Source organism: Pinus tabuliformis, chromosome 7 (genome assembly GCF_031772625.1).
Source record: "Pinus tabuliformis cultivar Carrire ecotype Pingquan chromosome 7, CPIR1, whole genome shotgun sequence".
NCBI lineage: Eukaryota > Viridiplantae > Streptophyta > Pinopsida > Pinales > Pinaceae > Pinus > Pinus tabuliformis.
In genome coordinates this window covers 27,480,093-27,503,114 of record NC_142293.1, presented here as the reverse complement: position 1 = coordinate 27,503,114, position 23,022 = coordinate 27,480,093, and positions in this window count along the sequence as shown.

Sequence of the window (23,022 nt, the reverse complement as noted above, 5' to 3'; positions counted from 1 at the left end):
TTTGCTCTTTATCCGTGGTATTCACATATCATATATGTGTTTCAAAATTTTTCACCACCACCCGACATGACTAGAAAAGCTAGAACTCTCAAATTAAAGGCTGCCAAGTTTTGCATTCTAAATTTTGCACTTTATTGGAAAGATCCCGGTGGCATTCTTTTGAATTGTTTGGTGGAAGAAGAAGCAAAGCAGGTCATGGAGGATTTCCATGAAGGAGACTGTGGTGGTCACCTTTTTTGGAAAACAATAGCAAAAAAGTTCTGAGAGTGGGATACTATTGGCCGACATTGTTTGCTGATGTATACAAGGTTGTCAAGAGTTGTCATAAATGCCATATTTTTAAAGGAAGACAGAAATTATAGCCTTTGCCGCTTAAGCCCATTGAGGTGAGTGCCCCTTTTCAGCAATGGGGGTTGGATTTCATTGGTGAAATTCATCCCGCTTATTCTGGTCAACATCGGTGGATTCTCGCAGCCACAGATTACTTCACGAAATGGATCGAAGCAATTCCCACCAGACAAGCTATAGATGCGGTAATTATTTCATTCCTTGAAATTAACATCTTGTCTCGCTTTGGTTGCCCGAATAAGTTAATCACTGATAACGCAGCAGCTTTCAAATCAAAAAGGATGGTAGAGTTTTGTCATAAATACCACATCATTTTGGGTCACTCAACTGCCTATCATCCACAAGGCAATGGATTGGCGGAGTCTTCTAACAAATCTTTAGTCAACATCATTAAGAAGCTGCTGGAAATCAACAAGAAGAGATGGGATAAGAAGTTGGTCAATGCACTTTGGGCAGATCGGTTCAGTCAGAAGAAATCCATTGGTATGTCCCCCTTTGATCTTGTGTACGGAGTTGACACATTGTTTTCTACCTCTCTTGTAGCCCCAGTAGTCAAACTTCTTCAGGAAGCTGGCAGTGAAGACGATCCTATGCAAAGAAGATTGAATCAAATGATCCATTTGCAGTAGACCAGAGAAGAAGTTTTTCAAAACACATCCAAGTTGCAGGAGAAGATTAAGAAAATTTATGACAGAAAAGCAAAGGCGGACAAATTTCAGTTGGACGATGTGGTGCTGAAGTGGGATGCAAGGAATGAGGAGAAGGGTAAGCACAGTAAATTCGAGAATCTCTGGAAAGGTCCCTTGAAGATTGCAGCATATCGGGGGAAAAACGCCTTTCTTCTGAAGGAAATGAAAAAGGAAGATTGCCCAGGAGGGTCGATCAATGGTCGGTTGCTCAAGCGGTACCATTTTTGAAAAGTTTTCTATTGTTTCCATTGTCATTGTAAATACCATTTTATTTATGTTTTAGTTTGAGTTCGTCAAGTCAGTCTTTGAGTCATTTTAAGTCAAAATTTGAGTCAGTTTGAGTCAAGTTTCATCTTAATAAATGAGTCGAGAGTTTCGTGTCATTTATCAAAATCATGACTCCATAGCCCAATGGACGAAGGCACTGTCTAGCTCCTCCAGAGATCTGCCGTTCTTGGCACCTCCAAGGAGCTACCATCCCCATTGGAGCCAATGTTAGAGTCGGTCTTCTCATTCCTCCATCAGAGATCAAAAATCTTTCTGCATTTCATTTTTAGGTGTCTCGCTCCATTCAATCAAACTGCATTCCGCTAGGGGCATGCCATAAATCGAATGGAAGAGTCTTGTCAGTCATTACCCCTCATGCTTTGTACCTGCTGGCTCAGCTCTGTTAATCAAAGTTCATTAAATGACGGTCAATATTTGGTTTTTTGATGAGGCAAAAAATCATGTCAGTCATAGGTCTAGGGTTTCATAAGTCGTGTTTTCAAAGTACCCAATAATGCCAGCAAGCGAGAGGGAGGTTCAACAAGTTTCATCTCCATATTTGCATCATCCATAATGCTCAAGGGTGATTCCTCTTCAAAACTTTGTTTTGAAGAGGAAATAGTCAAATTAATGTTTATGATAAATATGTAAAGTTCTCCACCATGAAGTACTTCGAAGCATATTCTGATCATCCTTTGCCAAACGCCATGACAGCTACCCCTGCAAAAAATTGCCAAAAATTTCATCATTTTAGTCAAAAATCCAAAAAGGGAATGTGAAATACAGAGTTGTATTAAGTTTTGGAAAAAGTGCCAAAAAGAAACATTGCAAAGTGGGTTTTGAAGAAACAAAAATCAAACCCATGACTCCATGCCTTTATATAGATTTTCTCATAAGAATCAAAGTCATTTTACATGCCAAGGTTGAAGAGAATTTCAAAGGAATTTCGGGAGCCAGCACGCGTTTTGGGTGAGGTTGAAGGTGTCTTGACAGGCGCAGCACATACAGTGGGTGGCGCAGCGCATTGGGCGCGTTCCTCCAGTGCTAATTTCAACGGGCACGGTGCACTGGTAGCGCGCAGCACATAGAAAGAGCAGCACGACGCATACAGTATAACACCCCAAAAACGCCCGAAAATCCTCCAAATCGCCATTGAATTGATTGGACATGCCAGGGTTGCGAATTCATCATTTTTTCACCAAGTTTCCCCTTTCATCCCATCTGTCCCTTTTTCCTCCATTCCATTTTTCCTTATACCATATCCCTTTGAAGGTCATTGCCCCCATCGCCTAAATTTACTAAACCCTTATCCCCAATTCCCTTTCACCATTGCCCAATGCAAAAAACCCCAAACCCTACCCTATGCAAAGTTCCTAAACCCTCCTACACTGCCCTAAATAAAATCTATCTTAATACTCCTAATCCCTTCATATTTTCCCTCCCTAACAGTCCCTGTTACATTGCTCCCTTGGTGATAGATTTCAACATATCACAACAACAGTCCAACACAGTCTTGCGACCAACATTCATTTTTCCAAGCAGTTTTCATAACATCAATTATGTCATCTGATCATTCATCCGACTATGAGGATGAAACTCACAGTGACTCACCCATGGAAGAACGTGCACCCCGGAGGCCTCACAAAAGTGGCAGACATGTTAGAGAAGAACCAACTACCCTCACAGAATTGCAGGCCTGCCCTCTTGCCGTCTCTTGTTTCCAGTTTTAGTCATGCTATGAGTTTTGTGAAAACGTTGCAAATCTTCAATTTCAACATGAGTTGGCTCGCCTATTTGTTCTACATTTGCATGGTGCTCAAGTTACTTTGGCCGGTGTTACTTTCACACTTACATCGGACTCTATTTCATTAGCTACCGGCATGCCTAATATGGGAGAGCCATGGAACAAGAGACAAAAAGTTGACTGACAAGATTATGAGCCATATGTTAAACCAGCTTTCTTGAGGCGGCTTAAGAGGGTATTTCCCTTCCGATATCTTAAAGACGAATATGCCCCTCTAATGAAGTTAATTATGAAGTATTTTAGTTGTGAAGGTCGTTTCTCCCGGTTATATGCTTATCACATTAGGTTGCTCATGCATTTCACCCGGGTATGCATGATGAACATCCCATATTTCATATGTCGAAACATAGAGGGGATGACTGCCCTTGTGCAACACAAGACCCCTGAGCAGCAGTTCAACAGCATTTGTCACTTTGCTCTCATCAAGATTTTGGTGGTGCATCAGCTTGATTTACAGGGTATCACTTGGGATGATTTCATCTCTCGTGACTTCTTCCGAGTTTCATAGGGACCTTCAGAGACTAGATTTGAGACAGGGGAACCTTCTCATCAGTATGAGCACCATAAGACCGCCAGTGTGCCGGTATTCGTCACATATCAGAGGGGCGCTAGACATTTGTTTGCAGCAACAAAGCGAGTGTTATCTCCACCCAGGGTGGAAGGGGCCTCGCTTCTGACATCAACACTACATGTACAGGACAAAGGTAAGGAGCCAATGCATGATGAGAGGCCATCAGGTGAACGAGAGACCGACTTTGTTCTCCTTCATGATGATGATACAGATATGGATCCGCAAAGTGCATAGCTTAAAGAGATTATCCAGGAGCAGCAAAAAGAGATCCAGGCCTTATCCCTTGACTTGGAGAGATCCAAATGGAATATGAATATCTGGAGCAGAGGAAAAAACAACTTGAGGATCGGCAAGGTGAGATAGAGTTGCAACTGATCAAGGAAAACCGACAACACATCATGGCAGCACAAGGGAGACCTATGGAGCAAAGAGATGAGGACTGGGAGTATGTTTTAGAGAAAGTGAACGTTCACTTGGAGCAGCTGTTGGAGAAAGCTAATAGGGAAAAAGCAATGTTGAGGCGCATGACTCACCATTACATGGCCCAAAACATGAGCTCCAAAGCAAGAATCAGGAGCCTAAAGGCAAAATTGAGGAAGGTGACAAAAAGACAAAAGAGGCAAAAAGAGGAAGATCGGCTCCGAATCTTGGCCGAAGCTTCATTGGTCTAGCATGAAATGTGATAGAGAAGGTACAACCCAAATTTCAAGAAATTTGGAGCACATTTTTGCATTTTGAAATTTTGTGCACAAAAAACAAGTTTTTTCTCCCTGTGCGCCGTGCCACCTGGCGCGTGCTTTCACTAGGGAGCTCCAAATGACAAAAAGTTTATATTTTTGGATTTTCCATGGAAAATTATGACTGCTATGCATGGACAAGAAGTTTGGGCCAATTTTGAGTCCTCAGGAGGTCAAAAACACCCAAAAAATGACCTCTCTGCCCCTATTTTGACACACAGGAAGCAGTCTTGGGAGATTGCAGTTTTGGAGAGGAAAATGGCATCTAAATTCAGAAATTCCACTTGGGTTGGAAAGTAGACAGGTAGGAATTTCCAACAAGTACATTTGGGCTCAATTTGGACTTCAGCAAGTGCCTCAAAACCCGCTCCAAAGTGGCATGACGCATACATCTTTTGGCGCGGCGCACAGAGACCCAAAGGCCAAAATCACTTCCGCTCCGCGAGAAGTCGATTTGCAAATTTTCTCCAAGTGAGCCCATTCATTAAAAATACATTTCTCCCAACATCAAAGGAAATGTTTAAAAAACATTTTCATTAAAGGTTGACTTCTATCCAAGTGGCAAAAGGAAGGCGAGCAGTCACCCAAAAAATCTACGCTATAGTTTTGTTTTTTTTGTAATGCTGCACCTGTCACTAATGGTTGGCTTTTCATTTCCAGTTTGTAATGATTTAAAAAACTCCCCAACTTTGGGTCGATCCATTTCCTGATGGCAAAGTCTATTTATTGTATGAAAAACCATTTGTTAAGGGTTGGTGGGAATTTTTGGGAAACGATAGGAGAGAAACTCAGTTACTCATTGTACATTTTGACAAAGAATTAATGAAAGGTTGCAGCTCTGGTTCATGAGATTCATGTGGTGTGAGTTTAGCAAATGTATTTTCTTTCTGTTTCATATGTATTTCGTTATGTTTCATAGTTCATTCATATTCATTTCCAGTGAAAGCTTCTAATTAAGAAAAGGTAGAATTCAGTTTACTGCTCTGCCTTGGGAAAGTTTTCACGTTCTATGTTTTCTTCTGTTGAAAAAAATTCATGTATTTATGCCCTTTTCACCCTCTTAAACAATCTCTCCACTTCATATTATTTCAAATCTAATTGCTAGACTTTCCGCCTGTCTTGCCTCATGAAATAATCTGCACCTTTGAGTTAAATTCTCTTCTCATGCTGTTCCTTGGTCCCATACATCCCAGAAAACTCAGTCATTCATCAAAATACCTCTTTCATATTTATTTACCTAGCCTAAAATCCGTATCTAAGTTAAGTCATTCTCAGACCCTACTCGTTTAATTTTCACTGAGCGTGACCCAGAGAGAGCCCTCTCCTGTTCTGGTAGGGCTAGCTACCAGACTGAGCGTGGTTTGTGGTTACCCTGATTTTGCCTTCTTTCAGCTTAAGGCAGATTTAGGTGCTAACATAGTGGCGACTCCACTGGGGAACGAAATTCTTTGTTTGTTAGTCTTCTTCGTTGCGTAAACGGCAGGCTTAACCTACAAACACCCCATACTTCTGATAACCCTAAGCTTCCGGATGATAAGTTTAGGATTTGATAGGCTGAGTAAGTTGTTCATGTCCTTTTGATTTTTTGAAAATAGCACGATGGCTTCAAGAAGATATACCAGAGCTAATCTAGATCCAGATCCTCCTCATATCTACGAAAACCCAAATTTGATTCCAAGACTTCTTCGTCAAGAGAGCTAAAACCCAAATTTGATTCCAAGACTTCTTCGTTCAAATCCCATTCATGTCCAGACATTTTTGAGTATCTTGAAGAGCTTGATTTTGATGAGCGATTTGAAATATCGTTGTTCGAGACCAAATCTGAAAGGGCTGTTGACTCTACTGTCCCCAATCCACAGTTTCTTGTAGACCTAGAAACTGAAAGGGATAACCGGTCCATTGATAATTATATTGCGACACAGCTTCAAACTCCAATTGTTAATTCTCTACAAACTGCACACACTCCTCCAACACCTCCAAGACCAAACCCACCAAGAGTGATGGCTACCCGTTTTGCACCTCTTGTACTGCCTCAATTTTTAGATGATATGCCCGTAGATTATCAAAGCAAAATTCCTTTGTTTGATGGCACTCCTAACAGCATTACCGCTCAGCAACATGTGGACAGAATGGCAGATTTCTGTGATCTTCATGAGATCGATGTAGAGAATGTGACAATGAGACTCTTTGTACAGACATTTGTCGGTGAAGTTAGGAAATGGTTCAGAGGTTTGTCGGCTGCACGTATCGCTACCTTGGCCAAACTGCAAAGACAATTTTTAGAACACTGGGAAGTGAAAAAGAGTCCTCTTCAAATTCTAGCTGAATATGAACAAATCAAACGAAACGCTAGTGAGTCGGTCCAAGACTACTGCATTAGATTCAATTCTGTTTATAAAGAAATTCCCGATCATCTAAGGCCACCTGTGGGACTAGCCATGATGAAGTTTCCGGATGGTTTTGATGCTGACATGGCTTATCAACTGAGAGAGAGAGAGCCGACCATAATGGAATACATGCAGAAGATCGCGGTCAGCGTTGAAGTGAATCTGCTGACCAAGATGGCTAAAGAAAAAGCAGAAAAGAAGGTCACAGTAAAGGAAGAGTCTTCCTCGATGGATCAATTACTCAGGAAGGTAGAGTAGATGCTTGAACGGGTGAAACTCGACAAACCTGAGCCACAAGTTAGAAACCCTAACTTCCGTGGCCAACAGCAGCCACAATATAGAATAAGGTAGAGAGATCAGCGAGCCCAAGATCAAACAACACAACAGGCAGTACAACCACCTCTTTAGCAAAATTTTGTGCATGGACCAGAGTCTGATGAGGAAGGGAGGATAATATGGGAAGAGAACCACTTCTTTACTCCTGATGATTTTCCTATTTACATTACTGAAGAGGAGGAGTATGCGGAAAGTCCAACTGCACACAAAGACGCAGATTTCATTCTAACAAGTGACACAGTTTTGGAAGAAGAATCAGATGAGTATCAAAGAGGCTATATGAATGCTCTATTCGCTCAGCAGCGGAAATATTCACTTAGAAACAGAGATGCGTTGGTTAACCCAATTCAGAAGAGGAAGGAAGTTTCGGCATCAAAGAATGATTCATCAGTTACACAAAAGAAAGGCAAAGAGGCACTCGATCCTAATAGCAACAAATCACCATCAGCAGAAAAATCAAATCAGAAAATTGTATGAAGAGAAAAGGAAAAGAAAGAAGTCCGAGTCAAAGAGGTAGAAAAGACTTCCGCTTTTAGTTTAGAGAATGAAATTTCTAAATTGAAGGTATCCATTCCCTTGACTGAAATAATGAAGAACATCAGTTATAGAGGGCAAGCTTCTAAAATTTTGAATTGTAATCCAATGTATGATATGGTGAATGTCGAAGATGATCAACCCAAAATGGGCCAGAGCTGAATGGTGAGTCTCCAGATAGTGATGTGCCACCTTTTTATATCAGTTTAAGATTGCATGATTTTGTGTTACATAATGCCATGTTCGATTCCGGAGCTTCTCTCAATCTCATGCCCAAGGCTATCATGGATAAGCTGGGTTTGGACATTACCCGGAAATACCATGATCTCCATTCGTTTGATTCCAGCAGAGTAAGATGTATTGGGCTCATCAAAGACTTGGTTGTGAGTTTGGATCAAATCCCAATGAAGAATGTTTTGATGGATATTGTTGTAGCGAATATTCCTCCTAGGTTCGGCATGCTTCTTTCCAGGTCGTGGGCAGCAAAATTGAAAGGGACACTACAACTAGATTTCTCCTATGCAACGATTCCCATGTTTGGCCAAATGAGGAAGCTGTATCGAGAACAAAAAATGAAATACATGATTACAAGCAAGGAGAAACCCATTAATCATCCAATTAATTATGTACATATGGATCTAGAGTCTTTTGTTTTGTATTCAGATAGTTTTAATGATATTGATAGTCAGTTAGTAGAAGCATAAAGTATTTCAGAAATAGTAGAAAATTTCAGAGAAGTTTTGAAGAAAGAAGGATGAGAAAGCAAAACACCGTTGAGACATCAACTGATGGTAATGGACAACAAACAGGAAAAACAGAGCCAACAGAATTTCAGCACTTAGAAGAAGAAGAAGAAGGTGTGTGGACCATGGATTTCGACGGTGCAGTGGGAAATGATGGTGCTGGAATTGGTATTTGGGTACACAGTCCTTTCTCCGCCCCGAACAAGATGCCTAGTAATGTGTGGGTATGCTCCTACAAATTAGCTTTTGATTGTTAGAACAATGAGGCTGAGTATGAAGCTCTGATTGCTGGCCTAAAGATTCTAAGAAAACTGAATGCTAAGAGGATTGCAGTATATGGCGACTCCGAATTGGTGATTAAGCAGGTTAGAGGCAAATATCAAGCAAAGCATCCTCAGATGCGGGCTTATCGGAATGCAGTCCTAGACATCCTGAAATTATTTTAAGAATATACCTTGACATGTGTGCCTCGTGTTCAAAACAGCATTGCTGATGCTCTTGCTACGGCAGCCAGTAGTTTGAATATTCCAATGAACTCCAGTAATAAATTTGAAATCCATGTCAAGCATCATCCGACTGTCCCCAAAAATCAGAGATATTGGCAAGTTTTCCAAGATGATGAGGAGATTGATGATTTTTTGTAAAGCAAAGGTAAGTTCAAAGAGACCTCAATTGATGTAGAAAATGATGATGGTAAAGATGAGGTGCAGATCAATCAAATGGACGTGTTGCAGCTAAAGGATAAAATTATTCCTAAAGGCTTGATACCTTTAGAAGAACTCTTTGATCAAGATGACGTAGCCCGCAAACCAACATTGCAACCAACAGAGAAGGGCGTTGAAGAGGTCAATATCGGAACAGCTGCTAATCCTAAAATGGTAAAATTGTCTAAAGCATTGCCACAAAAGATGAAAGCCAAATATATCAGTTAGTTGTCTTCATTTCCTGATTTATTTGCTTGGGACTATTCTGACTTGAAGACATACGATACCAATATAATTCAGCATACTATACCCATTAAGCCTAATCAGAAACCTTTCAGACAGAAGTTGAGAAGGCTAAATCCAAAACTGTTGCCATCAATTTAAAAGGAGATAAACAGGTTGTACAAATCATGAATCATCGTTCCCATCAGGTTTTCGGACTGGATCTCTAATTTGGTGCCCGTACGGAAGAAGACAGGTGAGATTCACTTGTGCATTGATTTTAGGAATATCAATAAAGTTTCATTGAAAGATAACTATCCACTGCCCAAAATGGATCACATACTTCAGCGAGTAGTTGGAGCATCTCGTATGTCATTACTTGATGGTTATTCTGGATATAACCAAATTTATGTCCATGAAGATGACCGAGACAATACAGCGTTCACCACTCCATGGGGAACTTTTCATTACATTAAAATGCCTTTTGGTGTGAAGAATGCGGGTGCCACATTTCAGCGGGCAATAGACTTGGCTTTCGCAAATGAGAAGGATGTATTTTTGGTTGTATAACTTGATGATCTAACGGTGTTTTCCAAATCTGATGAAGAGCACATGTATCACCTGAAAACTATCTTTCAAAAGTGCAGAAAATATAGTCTATCGCTGAATCCGAAAAAGAGCATGTTTTCCATGGAGGAGGGCAAACTACTTGGGCACATTATCTCAAAAGATGGCATTCGTATTGATCCAACACGTGTACAAGCAATTCAGCAAATCAATTTGCCCTAGAATAAGAAGGAGATTCAATCTTTCAATGGTAAAATGAATTTTTTACACCGCTTCATACCTAATCTTGCTGAACACCTAAGAGAGATCACGAACATTCTTAAAAAGGACAGCCATGTGAAGTGGACGGAAGAGGCTGTAAAATCTTTAAATTTATTCAAATTGGCTCTTTCTTCAGCTCCAGTTCTAATCAGCCCGGAATACACTCAGGATTTTATATTGTTTTCATTCGCTTCGAAGCATACTATGGCAACGGTGTTGATGCAGAAAAGAGATGATCACGAAAGACCAATTGCTTTCTTCAGCAGAACTATAAGAGATGCAGCCTTAAAGTACAACATCATTGAGAAGCAAGCCCTCGCACTTGTGAAAGAATTGAAAGATTTTCGGGTATACATTCTGCATTCTCATATTTTGGCTTATGTTCCTAACGCTGTTGTCAAAGATGTTTTAGTGCAGACAGATCCGGAAGGAAGACGAGGCAAATGAATTGCAGCGTTGTTGGAGTATGATGTGGAAATAAAGCCCACAAATATTGTTAAAGGACAGGGATTGGAAAAGTTAATGGCTGAATCAAACTTGCACACTTTAGACATAAATCTAATCGCCGCTATGTCCGATGAGAATGAGGAAGGTTCGTCAATTCAGGTATCTGAAATGTTTTCTCTTTCTCCGTGGTATTCACATATCATATATGTGCTTCAAAAATTTTCACCACCACCCGGCATGACTAGAAACAAAGCTAGAACTCTCAAATTAAAGGCTGCCAAGTTTTTCATTCTAAATTCTGCACTTTATTGGAAAGATCCTGGTGGCATTCTTTTGAATTGTTTGGTGGAAGTAGAAGCAAAGCAGGTCATGGAGGATTTCTACGAAGGAGATTGTGGTGGTCACCTTTTTTGGAAAACAACAACAAATAAAGTTTTGAGAGCGGGATACTATTGGCCGACATTGTTTGCTGATGTATATAAGGTTGTCAAGAGCTGTCATAAATGCCAGATTTTTGAAGGAAGGCAGAAATTACAGCCTTTGCCACTTAATCCCATTGAGGTGAGTGCCCCTTTTCAGCAATGGGGGTTGGATTTCATTGGTGAAATTCATCCCGCTTCTTCCGGTCAGCATCGGTGGATTCTCACGGCCACAGATTACTTCACGAAATGGATCGAAGCAATTCCCACCAGACAAGCTACAGATGCGGTAATCATTTCATTCCTTGAAAATAACATCTTGTCTCGCTTTGGTTGCCCGAATAAGTTAATCACTGATAATGCATCGGCTTTCAAATAAAAAAGGATGGTAGAGTTTTGTCATAAATACCACATCATTTTGGGTCAATCAACTGCCTATCATCCGCAAGGCAATGGATTGGCAGAGCCTTCTAACAAATCTTTAGTCAACATCATTAAGAAGTTGCTGGAAATCAACAAGAAGAGCTGGCATAAGAAGTTGTTCAATGCACTTTGGGCAGATTGGTTCAGTCAAAAGAAATCCATTGGTATGTCCCCCTTTGAGCTTGTGTACAGAGTTGACACATTGTTTCCTACCTCTCTCGCAGCCCCGATAGTCAAGCTTCTTCAGGAAGCCGGCAGTGAAGACAATCCTATGCAGAGAAGATTGAATCAAATGATCCATTTGCAGCAGACCAGAGAAGAAGTTTTCCAAAACACATCCAAGTTGCAGGAGAAGATTAAGAAAATTTATGACAGAAAAGCAAAGGCGGACAAATTTCAGTTGGACGATGTGGTGCTGAAGTGGGATGCAAGGAATGAGGAGAAGGGTAAGCACGGTAAATTCGAGAATCTCTGGAAAGGTCCCTTCAAGATTGCAGCATATCGGGGGCAAAACACCTTTCTTCTGAAGGAAATGAACGGGGAAGATTGCCCAGGAGGGCCAATCAATGGTCAGCTACTCAAGCGGTACCATTTCTGAAAAGTTTTCTATTATTTCCATTGTCATTGTAAATACCATTTTATTTATGTTTTAGTTTTAGTTCGTCAAGTCAATCTTTGAGTCATTTTAAGTTAAAATTTGAGTCAGTTTGAGTCAAGTTTCATGTTAATAAATGAGTCGAGAGTTTCGTGTCGTTTGTCGAAATAATGACTCCATAGCCCAATGGATGAAGGCACTGTCTAGCTCCTCCAGATATCTACCGTTCTTGGCACCTCCAAGGAGCTACCATCCCCATTGGAGCCAATGTTAGATTCGGTCTTGCCAGTCCTCCATCGAAGATCAAAACTCTTTCTGCATTTCATTTTTAGGTGTCTCGCTCCATTCACTCAAACTACATTCTGCTAGGGGTAGGCCATAAGTCGGATGGAAGAATCTTGTCAATCATTACCCCTCATGCTTTGTACCTGCTGGCTCAGCTTTGTTCATCAAAGTTCATTAAATGACGGTCAATATTTGGTTTTTTGATGAGGCAAAAAATCATGTCAGTCATAGGTATAGGGTTTCATAAGTCGTGTTTTCAAAGTACCCAATAATGCCAGTAGGCCAGAGGGAGGTTCAACAAGTTTCATCTCTAGATTTGCATCATCCATAATGCTCAAGGGTGATTCCTATTCAAAACTCTGTTTTGAAGAGGAAATCGTCAAATTAATGTTTATGATAAATATGTAAAGTTCTCCACCATGAATTACTTCGAAGCAGATTCTGATCATCCTTTTCCAAATGCCATGACAGCTACCCCTGCAAAAAATTGCCAAAAATTTCATCATTTTAGTCAAAAATCCAAAAAGGGAATGTGAAAAACAGAGTTGTATTAAGTTGTGGAAAAAGTGCCAAAATGAAACATTGCAAACTGGGTTTTGAAGAAACAAAAATCAAACCCATGACTCCATGCCTTTATATAGATTTTCTCATAAGAATCAAAGTCATTTTACATGCCAAGGTTAGAGATAAATCATTTCAAAGGAATTTGGTGAGCCAGCACGCGTTATGGGTGAGGTTGAAGGTGTCTTGACAGGCGCGGCGCATATGGTGGGTGGCGCGGTGTAGCGAGCTAGCGCGGTGCATTTGGTGCGTTCCTCCAGTGCTAATTTCAACAGGCGCGGTGCATAGAAAGAACGGCGTGGTGCATACAATATAACACCCCAAAAATGCCCGAAAATCCTCCAAATCGCCATTGAATTGATTGGACGTGCCAGGGTTGCAAATTCATCATTTTGTCACCAAGTTTCCCCTTTCATCCCATCTATCCCTTTTTCCTCCATTCCATTTTTCCTTATACCATATCCCTTTGAAGGTCATTGCCCCCATCCCCTAAATTTACTAAACCCTTATCCCCAATTCCCTTTCACCCATTGCCCAACGCAAAAAACCCCAAACCCTACCCTATGCAATGTTCCCAAACCCTCCTACATTTCCCTAAATAAAATCTATCCTAATACTCTTAATCCCTTCATATTTTCCCTCCCTAACAGTCCCTGTTACATTGCTCCCTTTGTGACAGATTTCAACATATCACAACAGCAGTCCAACACAGTCTTGCGACCAGCATTCATTTCTCCAAGCAGTTTTCATAACATCAATTATGTCATCTGATCATTCATCCGACTATGAGGAGGAAACTCACAGTGACTCACCCACGAAGGAACGTGCACCCCGGAGGCCTCACAAAAGTGGCAGACATGTTAGAGAAGAACCGACTACCCTCACAGAATTGCAGGCCTGCCCTCTTGCTGTCTCTTGTTTCCGGTTTCAGTCATGCTATGAGTTTTGTGAAAAGGTTGCAAATTTTCAATTTCACCATGTGTTGGCTCGCCTATTTGTTCTACATTTGCATGGTGCTCAAGTTACTTTGGCCCGTGTTACTTTCACACTTACACCGGACTCTATTTCATTAGCTACCGGCATGCTTAATATGGGAGAGCCATGGAACAAGAGACAAAAGGTTGACCGACAGCATTATGAGCCATATGTTAAACCAGCTTTCTTGAGGTAGCTTAAGAGGGTATTTCCCTTCCGATATCTTAAAGATGAATATGCCCCTCTAATGAAGTTAATTATGAAGTATTTCAGTTGTGAAGGTCGTTTCTCCCGGTTATATGCTTATCACATCAGGTTGCTCATGCATTTCACCCGGGTACGCATGATGAACATCCCATATTTCATATGCCGAAACATAGAGAGGATGACCACCCTTATGCAACACAAGACCCTTGAGCAGAAATTCAATAGCATTTGTCACTTTTCTCTCATCAAGATTTTGGTGGTGCATCAGCTTGATTTACAGGGTATCACTTGGGATGATTTCATCTCTCGTGACTTCTTCTGAGTTTCACAGGGACCTTCAGAGACTAGATTTGAGACAGGGGAACCTTCACATCAGTATTAGCACCATGAGATCGCCAGTGTGCTAGTATTCGTCACATATCAAAGGGGCGCTAGACATTTGTTTGTAGCAGCAAAGCGAGTGTTATCTCCACCCGGGGTGGAAGGGGCCTCACTTCTGACATCAGCACTACAGGTACGGGACAGATGTAAGGAGCCAATGCATGATGAGAGGCCATTAGGTGAACAAGAGACTGACTTCGTTCTCCTTCATGATGATGATACAGATACGGATCCGCAAAGTGCACAGCTTAAAGAGATCATCCAGGAGCAGCAAATAGAGATCCAGGCCTTATCCCTTGACTTGGGGAGAGCCAAATGGAATATGAAATATCTGGAGCAGAGGAACAAACAACTTGAGGATTGGAAATCTGAGATAGAGTTGCAACTGATCAAGGAAAACCGGCAACACATCATGGCAGCACAAGGGAGACCTATGGAGCAAAGAGATGAGGACCGGGAGTATGTTTTAGAGAAAGTGAACGTTCACTTGGAGCAGCTGTTGGAGAAAGCTAATAGGGAAAAAGAAATGCTGAGGCGCATGACTCACCATTACATGGCCTGAAACATGAGCTCCAAAGCAAGAATCAGGAGCCTAAAGGTGAAATTGAGGAAGGTGACAAAAAGAAAAAAGAGGCAAAAAGAGCAAGATCGGGAGAGAAACTCAGTTACTCATTGTACATTTTGACAGAGAATTAATGAAAGGTTGCAGCTCTGGTTCATGAGATTCATGTGTCGTGAGTTTAGCAAATGTATTTTCTTTATGTTTCATATGTATTTCGTTATGTTTCACAGTTCATTCATATTCATTTCCAGTGAAAACTTCTAAGTAAGTAAAGGTAGAATTCAGTTTACTACTCTGCTTTGGGAAAGTTTTCATGTTCTATGTTTTCTTCTGTTGAAAAGGATTCATGTATTTATGCCCTTTTCACCCTCTTAAACAATCTCTCCACTTCATATTATTTCAAATCTAATTGCTAAACTTTCCTCCTGTCTTGCCTCACGAAATAATCTGCGTCTTTGAGTTAAATTCTCTACTCATGTTGTTCCTTGGTCCCATACATCCCAGAAAACTCATTCATTCATCAAAATACCTCTTTCATATTTATTTACCTAGCCTAAAATACGTATCCAATTTAAGTCATTCTCAGACCCTACTCGTTTAATTTTCACTGAGCGTGACTCGGAGAGATCCCTCTCCTGTTCTAGTAGGGCTAGCTACCAGACTGAGCATGGTTTGTGGTTACCCTGAATTTTGCCTTCTTTCAACCTAAGGCATATTTAGGTGCTAACACGGCACAAGCACACTGGTTCGGTTCGCGAACTTCCTAGATTTCATCAAGACATTCCTAGGGTTCGGAAACCTGGTTCCAGCACCCTCCCATACTACCTTGGGTGAGACTTCAGTCCATGCAGCATGGACTGTTGTCGAAAGGGCCGGTAGTTTTGGGATTTGTTTTTGGCTAAATCACTTCTAAACCTGGGTCAGGCCCCAAGAAGCCAACAAATGGTTTCGTTGTCGGGACCAGGATCTGCCTAAGGGATGTCTAATGTCATGCCACTGGAACCCAACGAAGAAGGAAATTGAAGAGTGGTTGGACAAGAAGATTGACGAGTTCATGAAAGAGGAAAACAGAACTCTGCAGGTATTTGAGAAAAGGTGGCTAGATCGCTACGTGTATATAGAAATCCATGAGATCTTCTTTGCATCCTTTCCTTCTGAACTGTATGAGTGGATTGCAAGGCTAGCCGACAACCAAGGAAGGTGTAAACTCGACCAACCAATAGTGTGGACTCCGGAATGAGTGCGCATACTAGAGGCATCAGAAGATAAGATCGAGCGGGTTGTGGACCATTCGCTCGACCGAATAATAGGGGGATTTATCACTGAGTTTGCGGTAGACACGACCGTAAGCTACAGCGAAGCAGAATGACATTTTATCAAGGGACTGCGAGGTAAGTACATTAAATCTTTGAATACCTGGATTAAGATGTTGTTATGTGAAAAGTGGGTTATGCGAATACATTAATGTTTGGAATGACGTGGAGCAGAAAGATCTACAAAGGTAGCAGGGAATTAGGAAACAATCCTTTAATTTCACCTTCACGAGAGAGCAAGGAGGAGCTCACTCAGGTCTCTCCGAGAAGTGCGATCAGTTTGATAAGCTAGAACATTCCACAGTTACCACCTCCACCCACGCCACCACCTACTTCACCTCCATCTCCACCCACTCTACCTCCACCAAACCCGCAGTTTTGCATGGCGAGTGCGATCAAGCTACCCATATTCATAGGAGTAGGGAATGAGGATTTGGACCAGTTCTGGTTCGTGGTAAGAGCAGTGTGGGAAGCACAAGGGGTCATGGATGACAACATTAAGAAGGCTACATTGGTGAGCACGCTGCAGGATTGCACGTTGACATGGTATATCAAGCACTCTAATGATCACCCAAATGCAGGAATAGCAGAGATCCAGAATGTGCTAAACAAAGAATTTAGCTGGATGAAATCAAAGACACAGTCAATCATTAGGTTTAAAGAGATCGTGATGCTTCCAGGCAAGACCCCCTGGGATCTGGATCAACGACTGAAGAGTATGATCTATGAGGCTAATATGACACTCACAGATGCACAACATCACACATGGTTTGTGGCATATCTGACACCACACCTGAGGATGACGCTATCACAACAGAAACTTTCTACCCAGGCCAAAGTGTTGGAAATGGCAATGAGATTGCATGAGAAAACGATACAAGATCTGGGGCTGGGAGTTCAACAAATCCACGTGAAACTACATAATCTCTACTTGGAAATGCAGAGCTTGAAGCAGGATAGGGCACCACGGCCAAATCCATGCAAGGAAGTATGGTGTGTAAAATGCAAAGGCCAAGGCCATGACAAAGACCACTGTCTAGTATTCGCGAACTACTTGGCAGGAGGGGGGCCAATTCCATTGAGACCGGAGGCACAGGCAGGGCCAAGTGCGACACCCACATTATGGTGCACGATCTGTCAGTTAGGAGGAAAATACATGATAGATAATTGTCATTTGTTGCAGAAGTATACACAGACTCCACAACAGTTGTTTTGTAATTTCTGTAGGTCGGTAGGCCACAACGAGTGTACTTGTCGTAGCTACGATTTAATGATGGATCAGACCCCAGCCTATAGAATGTAGACAAAAACGTGAGGCCTCAACTCGGCTGTGGGGATAGCGCGCGCTTGATTTCAGGGGCCAGGTCGAGGACGAGGAGGAATGGGGCTAGGAAGGGGCCGCAGACAGTTAATTTGTTACAATTGCAGAGGACCAGGGTACTACGCCCGCGATTGTACCAACCCAACGAGACCTGTTCATACTGTGCTCAGTTCGATCATGAAGCAGTAGATTGTCCTATATTGATCGCACAGATGCACGAGAAAGGGGTACTCCAGCCTCCTCCGACTTAGAATATCCAAATGATGAGGTATGAACCGCGCGAAGAAGACCCAAATGTGAACATGATGCTCAAAAGCGGCAAAGGAGGATAAGGGGTAGCGGCCTGAGGAAGAGACATGGGTTTGCAAGGATCCTACAAAGGAACTTGAGTTTTACTTAGAACGCGCAAAGGAGATGTTCATGGAAGCTAAGAAGAGCTTCGCGGAGGCCTCTACTTCAGGTAGTAAGGATCAACCAGAGCCAGGGATGGATCCTTCTATGCTTACTACCTTTTTGGAGACATGCATGAAACTGTTGTGTGACAATAAGGCAGTTAAGGGACTACAGGAGTTGATCACCAGATGCGCAGGGTTAGGGGAACCGCATGTAGTTCAGAAATTGGGAAAGCATGCATTGCACACCAGGAGGGAAATGAGATTGACGATGCAGATTGGTGAGTATGAAATGGATCAGGTCATCCTAGATCTAGGATCAGACGCGAATGTGTTACTGAAGCAAACATGGGAACGCATGGGCAGGCCCACGTTGTAGTGGTCCCCTATTCAATTACGAATGGCGAACCAACAGAAGATTTTGCCCATGGGGAGGTTGCAAGGCATAACAGTCGATATCAAAGTCGCGAACACACAGACAGACTTTGAAGTAATAGAGATTGTCGATGACAGCAATCCCTATCCCGTGTTTCTAGGAATAGACTGGGCCACTAATACGAATGGAGTTATCAACCTGAAGAAGCGGAAGATTATCTTCAAGAAAAAGTCCCTACGCGTAGTAGTTCCTTTAGACCGAGTCGAGGGAGTGCGTTACACTAAACCAGTGCACGACGATGAGCTAGATTATATTTACCAGATAACAGCGCGAGACCAAGATCAGGTGCACCTGACTGCAGATGGGAGAATCTCGTGGGAGTGCGATAGCTCCTGCACTTTGGATTCAGATGAAGAAGTAGAACATTAGCAAAACTAGTTGCATGAAGTGACAATGCTAAATTGCAACATGATGATTAGATCACTGTAGTGCGTGACGACAGAGGCAAGGGAGCTGCCAACCTATCATGGGGTGACAATGGTGGATGAATTCCTGGACAAATTTGAAGGCGTAGTACCAGAAAAGTAGTGGTACAGTGCGCTGGAATGGGAACTGCGCGAAACACCCTCACGATGGTGGAGTACACATCAGAAGACCATTGTAAACTGGCGCGAATGTAGAAGATAGATGCGCTTACGGTTTGGAAGCCCCCAGCATCGAATGAAAGCCGAGCAGCCAGGACGAAGTAGCTTGCGCGACCACCTGTTTCGATGGGTGCAGACATGTGGTGTGCAAGCACATCCTAGACTAAGGATTGAAAATCAGAACCAGACGCAACAGCGTGAAAAGCGATGCGCCCCATAGAGGTTCCACGTAGAAGCATTCCAAAAGGTATGCAGAATCCTGAATAGGGTTTACCAGGTGGGACAAACTGATTGGGACTTGCGTGTACCAGTGGTCCGATGGGCCTATAGGGCCATGCACAAGAACCTTAGTGCAGGAATGATTCCAAAGATGACGAGCAGAGTCGAGGCCATAGCTTTGGAGAAGAATCCCCATACAACAGCTCCTATAATGGGGACAGCATGCGAGGACCAGATTGAATGGATTGTGCAGCCATGCGAGGATGAACATATGCATATTCAAGAAGCCATTTGGCAAGGGAACCTTGAGCTTCGTGAACTCGAAGAAGATCGAGTACGACTGAAGCAGAAAGGCATTTTAATGGACACGGAAATAAAAAAACTAGAAATAGAAATCGCACAAACATGTCACGTCGATAGAAGTACAGGACAAGATATGGGTAGCCATACCACCACATTAGAAGATTGTCGCCAAGAATTTCTGGCTCTGTTACCATGGCTACGACCGCACCTTATTAGATAAAGTAACCAAGGAAGCGCACCACATAAGGAAGAATGCAAGGCGCTGACTGGCGCGAGGGTAGCTAAGGAAGGCCAACGGATCGGGTTGGAAGGAAAATTGAAGCCTTGCATCGGTGGTATGCCCACATGACTATCCATAGGAAGCACAGTGTCATCACTCCAAGCAGTTGAAAGAGAGCATGGGACTATAAACGAGTCTGTATGGGAGATGCGCGACAAGGAGGTTGTGCGCAATATTAGTATGTCACAGGGGCTACGACCGCGCATAAGGGACTGCACTGCTACGCGAGTAGTTTGGGAAGTGACTGTTGGTGTCACTGTTCATGACAATATGTCTAATTAACGACAACGAGGAGCGATCAGCAGGCAATTAAGACACGAAATCAAAACTAGATTTGGGACTAACTGCCGCCAATCTCGCATTAATGAGCCGAATAAGGGGGGGCCAGTTGAATTTAAATTCAAAAGGGCCTATAAATCACAAGTGTCTCTCCACCGAATAACCCTTGGTGTTTTGAGAATTCAGTTGGTGCAATATCAACTGGGTATGGACCTAACGAATTTGGAGGTTGTGAGAGCAAGTTCAGTATTTGAGACATTGCCAAAGGAGACACAGGATTTCCTGATCAGAATGATGTCAAAAACCAAGGGAGCTGCGCGAGCTCTATGCCGCGAGTGGGGGATGTACTAGAAATCCCTAAATCGCCCCGGAAACCAAAGCCCAAAAAGGATCCACAGGTAGCAAGACCGGTCCATATGTCTCTGTGAAACTCGAGGTTTGGTAAACTGTCTATGGAAGACAAGGGCAATATGGTTAATCTTGAGACAGATGATGAGGAGGAGGATCTCTAGGCCATCGTAGAAGAGATTGAACCAGATGAAGAAATTGCGGAAGACATTCAGCCAGTGCGCACTGCAGCAAAACTGCCCAAATATGTCCCCCCACAAAGAGGGAAAGCAAAAGTACCCAAGGATGTGGATGTTGTTAAGAGCACACTTGAACCCCCACTCCTCCCAAATGGAATTCTATTTGAGGGATCAGTCCTGGGCCGCGTTTCCACGATGAAATTTGAAGATTGGGACCTTGCGGACAATGAAACTTTCCCACATTTGGAGACTAGCCAACTTATGAAACAGAGCAAGGAAGGGTCAGTTACAGTGGTACAACCACAGAAATGGCTGCGCGGGATGGAGGAGGCTAGGCTACTGTTGGCATTATTATACATATGTTGTTCTTGATGGCAACCCACTCATCTCAGATGATATATCATAGTGCAGCAAAGTTCACGCACTTTCATGAAGATAAAAGTTTCTTTCATGTAGAGAAAAGTTCATGCACTTTCATGAAGATAAAAGTTTCTTTCATGTAGAGAAAAGTTCACGCACTTTCATGAAGATAAAAGGTTCTTTCATGTAAAGAAAATTTCACGCACTTTCATGCAGAGAAAAGTTTCTTTCATGTAGAGAAAAGTTCACTCACTTTCATGCAGAGAAAAGTTTCTTTCATATAGAGAAAAGTTCACGCACTTTCATGCAGAGAAAAGTTCCTTTCATGAAGAGAAAAGTTCACGCACTTTCATGGTTGGCTCATGGTATTTGTCTGACAGTTTTTGATCCTATGGTTTTGGTCCGTGGTATTGCATCCAAAAGTGTTGACCCCAAGTATTGGGTTCATGGTATTGTGTTATTATGGTTTTGGACCATGGTATTGTGAAAGGCCTAAGACTATAAAAGAGGAAGGAGATCATTTGGCAAGGCAATCAATCTGAATGAATTGAATATCTAATAAGTGCTAGATCTGAAATATTTGTGATTGGGGTTATGGTGCAGATCTGGATCTGAATGAAGGAGGAACCTTAGCGCATAAAGAAGGATAAGTTCTATTGATGGGTCATAATCTTTAAGCTTGAATAATAGTATCTTTGTATGATTTTGATCTGTTATATGAGGCACATGCTTGATCTATAAATCTGACAATCTGGGTTAATTAGTGTCTGAATATTTGAAAGAATGAATTATTCTTTATAGATCTGTACATAGGTTCAGTGAAGTGAAAGAGCGTATACACACTGGTTCAGTGAATGAAAACGGCGTATACGCAGGTTGGTCCAAACACAGGAGCGTATGCAGGCAGGTTTCAGGTTGTTGAAGTAGCGTATATCTTTTAAATTATGATCTAGCAACCTCTGTTTATTGCTGTAGTATTCTGGGTTCAGAATTTGGTGTGTGGTCACTGTTACTGTGTTCTGGGTACAGCTGTCAGAGAAGTGTTTACTTGATTTAGTGCTAATTGGGGAAAAGGAGATCGTTTGATGCAGATATACTTGATGATTGATTGATGTTCATGGATCCAGTCTGAAAATTTATGAAACATGGTCCCTGGAAGAAAGAGAAGGTTGTAGCCTTCAGTAGGCCAGCACCTACGTACTAGTATCTTGGCTAGTACAAGAGCTAAGGGGGTTGTAGCTCCCTTCCAGGAGAAGCTGGAAAATGAGAGAGGGTTGTAGCTCTCTGTAGGTTGTAGCCTGCGTACTGGTAAAGGACTGCACCAGTACATTGTAAAAGGAAGTTTCTAATTAAAGAAAGATAGAGACGAATTGCAGCAGGTGGTTTTCACCCACATTGGGTTTCCACCTTATATCTTGTGTTCTTGTGTGTGACTGTCTTCTGTTCTATTTTACTGGTCTGGTTACTGTCTATTTCACTCAGATACACAGATTAATAATCAACATCTGAAAGATAAAGTAAATCATAAGTTTGCATTGTATACGTGGGTTTCCTTCTACATAGTTGCGTATATACGCGGGTTTTACTAACTGAAGTAGTGTATATCCTCTAAATTTAAAAAGGGAATATTTGGCTTGATAATACTGATTCACCCCCCCTCTCAGTATTATTTCCAACAATTGGTATTAGAGCAGGTCCTTTTGAAAAAGCTTGATCGCTTAGAGGAAGATCCATCATCATGAGCAACTACGAGAGAGAAGCATCTATCAGGCCACCGATTTTTGATGGGACAAACTTCGTATATTGGAAGGTAAGAGTTACTGCCTATCTTCAATCTCTTGGTACAGAAGTCTGGGATATCATCGATACATGGTACACTTTTCCATCGGCAACTCCTACAGATCCGGCTGAGAAGAAGAAATATGAAACAAATGCAAAGGCAGTCAATACCCTATTAGGATGTCTATCTGAATCAGAATTCAT